We start from the raw sequence: 6,707 nt of genomic DNA, 5'->3' as shown, positions 1-6,707 counted from the left end.
CTGCCCGGCTGGGAGAGGCACCCCAAGGCCAGAGGGGGGAGGCCCTCTCGCCCAGCTGCGAGCAGGCTACAGCACCTGGCTGCCTACAGGCGGAGGGAACGGGTGGGTGATGTCCTTCACCGTCCTCCACGAGCTCCCTGCGGCTGTGGTGGTGGTTGTTTTTTTTGCCTGGGGGGGGCGAAAAAGCTAGAGCTGGCTCTGGCTGGGGGAGGCAGTGGGGGGCCTGGGGCAATGTGGGGGATGGATGCAGGGCTGGGGGGAGGCAGTGGGGGGTCAGTGGCAATGGGGCTGGGTGATGAGTCCCACTGTCACATGGCCAGGGCCTGGTATCTGCTGCCATGGACCAGGGCCAGGGCTCGGTGACCACAGCCAGAGCCTGGAGCTGGGGACAGGAACTGCGTGGCCGGAGTCAGGAATTGGAGCCTGCTGCTGCGCAGCAGGAGCTGTAGGTCAGTGCCTGCCACTGCATGGTCAGAGCCCGGACCTGGGTGTTGGAGCCAAAGAGTGTGTGGCTGGAGCCAGGAGTCAGCTCCTGTTGCCGTGTGACTGGAGCCAGTGTTCACTGCTGCATGGCCAGGGATTGGCACCTGGGGCCAGCTCCTGCCACTGCATGGCCAGAGCCTGGGATCAGAGCTGTGGGTTGGTGCATGATGACACGCAGCTGGGGTAAGGGATCAGTGCCAGAAACGTGGGCCAGTGCCCTCCACCACAGGGCCGGAACTGGGGGCCAAAGGCCGACTGGAGGCTGGAGCCAGGGTTCAGCATCTGTTGCCATGCAGTTAGAGCCCGTTGCCATGCAGTTGGGGGTCATTGGCACCTTGGGCCAGCGCCTGCCACTGTGCAGCCAGAGCTCAGGACTGGAGTTGGGGGCCAGTGCCTGCTGCCACACAGCTGGAACCAGGGGCTGAAGACTGAAGCTGGAGGCAGGGCCATGTGGTCGGAGCTAGGGTGACCAGGTGTCTGTTTTTTGACCAGAGCACTTGGTTGAAAAGGGTCCCTAGCAGCTCTGGTCAGCATCACTGACCGGGCCATTAAGTCTGGTCAGAAGTGTTGCGGGGCTAAGGCAGGCTAGTCCCTATCTGGCCTGGTATGGTGCTGCACCCTAGAAGCGGCCATCAGCTCCGGCACCTAGGCGTGGGGCCAGGAGGCTCCGTGCGCTGCCCTGAGCACTGGCTCCACATTCCCATTGGCCAGTTCCCGGCCAATGGGAGCTGGAGGCGGGCAGTGCCTTCAGGTGAGAGCAGCTTGTAGAGCCTCCTGGCCCCCTGCCTAGGTGCTGACTGCTTCTGGGGCACAGTGCGATGCCAGGACAGGCAGGCAGCCTGCCTTAGTCCTGCTGCCCCACTGACAAGGAGCTGCCCAAGATAAGCCCATGGCCCAACCCCCTGCCCCAGCCCCAAGCCCTCCTCCCCAAACCTGGACCCCCCTAATTTCTGGCCCCACCCCAGAGCCTGCACCCCTGGTTAGAACGTTCACCCCTTCCTGCACCCAGGGCCGGTGCAATCATTTAGGAGAACTAGGCGGTTGCCTAGGGCGCCAAGATTTGAGGGCGCCAAAAAGCGGCGCCCCCCAAAATTTTTTTAAATGGCTGCAGCCGTTGCTGCTAGAGAGGTAGTCTCAGCTGTCCCCGGCAGCAGCTACCTACAGCCGGCAGCCCAGGGCTCCCCCAGGGTCAGCGTACAGCCGCTGCAGCCCGGCAGCCCGGGGCTCCCCCGGGGTCAGCGTGCAGCCGCTGCAGCCCAGCAGCCCGGGGCGCCCCCCGGGTCAGGGAGCCGCCGCGGCAGCCCGGCAGCCCAGGGCGCCCCCGGGATCAGGGCGCAGCCGCGGCAGCCCAGCATCCCGGAGCGCCCCCGAGGTCAGGGCACCGGCGCGGCAGCCCGGGGCACCCCCCGGGTCAGGGCGCCGGGGCGGCAGCCCGGCAGCCCAGGGCGCCCCCGGGGTCAGGGCGCCGGCGCGGCAGCCCGGCAGCCCAGGGCGCCCCCAGGGTCAGGGCGGCAGCCCGGCAGCCCAGGGAGCCACTGAGGCAGCCTGGCAGCCCAAAGCGCCCCCGGGGTCAGCGCACTGCCTCGTGGCAGCCCAGCAGCCAGGGGCGCTCCCGGGGTCAGGGAGCCGCTGCGGCAGCCTGGCAGCCCAGGGCGCCCCCGGGATCAGGGCGCAGCCGCGGCAGCCCAGCATCCCGGGGCGCCCCCGAGGTCAGGGCGCCGGCGCAGCAGCCCGGCAGCCCAGGGCGCCCCCGGGGTCAGGGCGCAGCTGCGGCAGCCCAGCATCCCGGGGCACCCCCCGGGTCAGGGCGCCGGCGCGGCAGCCTGGCAGCCCAGGGTGCCCCCGGGGTCAGGGCGCAGCCGCGGCAGCCCAGGGCGCCCCCGGGGTCAGGGCGGCAGCCCGGCAGCCCAGGGAGCCACTGAGGCACCCCGGCAGCCCAGAGCACCCCCGGGGTCAGCGCACTGCCTCGCGGCAGCCCAGCAGCCAGGGGTGCTCCCGGGGTCAGGGAGCCGCTGCAGCAGCCCGGCAGCCCAGGTCGCCCCCGGGGTCAGTGCGCCGCCGCGGCAGCCCGGCAGCCCAGGGCACCCCCGGGTCAGCGTGCTGCCACGGCAGCCCAGAGGTTTGGGCTGACCGCGGCTGCGCTGACCCAGGGGAATCCCTGAGCTGCAGGCAGAGGCTCAGAATCCCTCTCCCTCCCAGAGCAGGGGCTCCAGTCTCTGCAATTTTTCTCGTTGCCCGGCGGGGGCGCCGGCGGCTGGGCAGGGGCCCTGCGACAGCGGCGCAACACCAGGGCTTCGCTTCTGGAGGAAAGCCGCGGCTGCCCCCTGGCTCAGCCTCCACGTCAGCCCCAGCGAGGGGCAGGAGAAGAAAAGAGCCTCAGCAGTGGTCTGGTGGAGCGGAGGAAGAAAGAGGACCCTAGCGCTCATGCATTGGGCAAGGTAAGCAAGTGCCTCCCCATAGGTCAGCCTCAGGTACCTGTGCTCCTGCCCCTTTGGTCCTTAGCTAGTCCCTGCTCCTGCTCCCCTTGTGCCTGGACGGCTGGAGAGAACAGCAGCCTGCAGAGCTGAGCTGCCCCAGTGCCCCAGGCACCCCCCTGACCCCATCCCCCCCACAGCCCTGACCCACCAGCTCCGAGCCTAGTCCTTCTGAGCTGGAAACCTCCTCGACCTCATCCCCCCACAGCCCTTACCCCTAGCTCCGAGCCCAGTCCCTCTTAGCTGGAAACCCTCTGACCCCATCCCCCCAACAGCCCTGACCCCCAGCTCCGAGCCCAGCCCCTCTGAGCTGGACACCCCCCTGACCCTATCTCCCCACATCCCTGAGCCCAGCCCCTGTGAGCTAGGCACCCCTAAACCCAGAGCCCAGCTCCCCACCCAGCCGTGGGCAACAACAGCACCACCCCCAGGCAACGACAGCCCATTGGTACCAACTATCACAATCACCCAGCAACTGCCCATTATGTAATTGCAAATATATACATATCATTACAGCTTTTAATGTTTTTAAATAATGTATTTAGTTTATTTTCAAATTATTACAAATTAATTTTTGAATGTATTTCACTAGTTATTTTTTACATTTCCTAATACATGTTAGTATAGTATTGCAAATGTTTTATGGAAGGGGCCCCCAATTTTGCTTTGCCCAAGGCCCCCTGAATCCTCTGGGCAGCCCTGTCTGAGTTTTAAGCCCTGCTGCTGTGTTTTGCCTGCAACAGGCAGGCCTAAGCCTGTGAGTGACCCCCATAGCAGCTGCCTGAAGAAGTGCTTGAGGGAATCATGCAGAAGGAGCGTGATATTTTTTTGAGTTCTCTCCTCATGGAGGCTGTGCCCAACTTGGTGCAGGACAGCAGTCTCAGCAGGACTCTAGGCCCAGCACCTTGCCTGAGTTTGTAGATTTGTAGTGCACCCATCACCGGGCTCAATCTGGCACCGCTACCCCTCACCAGTGCCCAAGAAGCAGTCAAAAAAGTTGGATGGACTGGTTAGGTTAGTTGTCATGCTGTTGCTTGGCCAGTGTAGAGACCACTGAATGCATAGTATTCCTCTATGATATTCTGTCCTGAGCAAAATTGGCATGTTATGAGGTAGTGCCTGTGAGGGACAGGTGTCTGTTTACGTATCCAGCCATCACGTCTTAGGTCTTCTGCGGGGAGCTTTTCCATCCTGCTTTCATTGGTGACATCTGTGATGCTCTGGTAGACATCTATGAAGACAATACTCTGACAGGATCATCTGGCAATACATCACGAGTTGATGCAAAGGCTCTTACAGAAGCCATTTCTAGTTTCAAGTTTCTTGTTTCTCTTGTTTTGTGGTATGACATATTGTTTGAGATCAACATAACTAGCAAACAACTTCAGGCAAAAGAATTTGATATATGTGATGCCATTAATCAATTTGGAGAAACCAAGAAGTTTCTTGTGGGCCGCAGAAGTGACGCAGCCTTTGAGAAAACATTGGTAGGTGCAGGTGAACTTGCGGAGGAGTTGGATGTACCAGCACTTTTTGAACCAGATCCAATCCGTATTAGAAAGAAGAAGAAGCAGTTCACATATGAAGCAGATGACTAACCTATTTATGATCTGAAAGAAAAATTCAAAGTGAACTTTTACTTTGCAGTCATTGACACAGCAATACATTCGGTTGAAGAAAGATTCACATTGATGCAGCAAATTAGTTCAGTATTTGGCTTCATATATGATGTTTCTAGTTTGCAAAATAAAACACCAAAGCAAATTATGGAACATTGCTTGAATCTGGAGAAAGCTTTGCAACATGGTGAATCCAAAGATATTGATGCCTTTGACTTGTGCAGTGAATTGCAAGCTATTGCAAGACAAGTCCAAAGGAGTTCATCACTGCAAGATGTATTGAACTTCATATGGGAAAATAAGCTGACAGATAGTGTCCCTAACACAGTTATTGCTCTTCGCATCCTCTTGACTCTCCCAGTTTCTGTGGCCAGTGGTGAGCAAAGCTTCTCGAAGCTCAAGTTGATAAAAACATATATGTGAACATCAATGTTGCAACAAAGACTTGTTGGGCTATCTACCTTGTCGACAGAACATGAGATTGCTCACAGCATTGACTTGGAGGAACTTGTTTCTAAATTTGCTGAACTTAAAGCGCGGAAACATAAATTCTAAATTATAACATGTTACTCTGTGACCGTGTATTGTGTATAATGTATGTGATTTGGGGGGGGGGCAAGATGGAAGTTTCACCTAGGGCGCAAAATATCCTTGCACCGGCCCTGCCTGCACCCCAAACCCCTGCCACAGCCCAGTGAAAGTCAGTGAGGGTGGGGGAGAGTGAGCAACCAAGGGAGGGGGAATGTAGTCAGTGGAGGGTGTGGCCTCAGGGAGGGGGTGGGGCAGGGAGGGGGGCCTCAGGAAAGGGGCAGGGCTAAGGTGTTCAGTTTTGTGTGATTAGAAAGTTGGCAACCCTAGTTGGAACTGGAGGGAGGCACATGACCCCTCCTGACATCCTGCCTCTCAAGCCTGTCGCCCAAACCCCCAAGATGGGTCAAGAACTCACTTTGCTCCTGCAGCGTTGTGCCCCACCTCTCTCCAGAGGCAATGCAGGGCGATGCATCTAAGAGCCACACCCCCCATGACTTCCCAGGACACTGTCATGGCTGCACGAAAAGCCCCTGGTGGCTGCATTTGAGAAATGTAGTTCTAAATACAGGGCTGCCTGGGGGGAGGGGGGCAAGTGGGGCAATTTGCCCCAGGCCCGGGGCCCTGCAGGGGCCCCTAGGAGAGTTTTTGGTGGGTCTTTGGCAGCAGGTCCTTCAGTGCTGCCGAACACACCCGAAGTGAGTGAAGGACTCACTGCCAAAGACCCGGAGCTTCTTCTGCTCCAGGTCTTCGGCGGCGGGTCCTTCACTCACTCCGGGACCTGCCGCCGAAGTGCCCTGAAGACCCAGAGTGGATGGACCCCTGCCGCCGAAGACCCCAGGACCCCTGAATCCTCTGGGCAGCCCTGTTTAAGTATTGTTAAACTCTAATATATCTCCATGCTTTTAAGTGGGTGGGATTGTGGTCATGTGATTAGAGCTAGGGTCTAGGCAGCAGGACTTCAGAGGAAGGGGAGTTTTGTTCCTCATTCACTTTGTCAGTTTAGGTAACATATTAATAATAGTGCCTAGAAGGCCTAGCCAGTGTCAGGTCCCCCATTGTGTCAGGTACCTGCCCAAACACATATTGTCCCAAAGAGTTTACAGTCTAAACAGACAAGAAAGTCAGTGCAAGAGCCATGGAGGGGGGGAAGCTATTTGCTCACAAGGTACTGGTAGAGCCAGAACAGAACCCAACTCTACTAACTCCCAGTCCAGTGTTCTAGCTACTCGGCCTTGCTACCTCTCCTGCCTGTAGCTTTCTCTTCCTTTCCATAAAAGGAAGATATGAATACTGACTTCATAGGAGAGAGTGAAACTCAATTTTTATGAAGACATTGAAATTCCAGGGTGGTTGGTGCCATGCAAGTGAAAACTAAAGCATTTGTGCACAAATCAACATGGTATGTTAGCTGCAAGGTTGTATTGACTTGTATTGTGTTTACCATGCAAAGACAAAACATTTAACTGCTGGTGTTAGTGATTCATTCAGGACGGAATCTGTTTTCCACGGTTCCAGGATAAAACATAGTGACGTTTCAGAAAGATCCACTCTGAGTAATTACCAGAATCCCTTGGCTGGAAGCCTGCATAAGGAACTGAGG

Source organism: Gopherus flavomarginatus, chromosome 2 (genome assembly GCF_025201925.1).
Source record: "Gopherus flavomarginatus isolate rGopFla2 chromosome 2, rGopFla2.mat.asm, whole genome shotgun sequence".
In the NCBI taxonomy this organism is placed as follows: Eukaryota; Metazoa; Chordata; order Testudines; family Testudinidae; genus Gopherus; species Gopherus flavomarginatus.
This window is presented reverse-complemented; position numbering follows the sequence as displayed.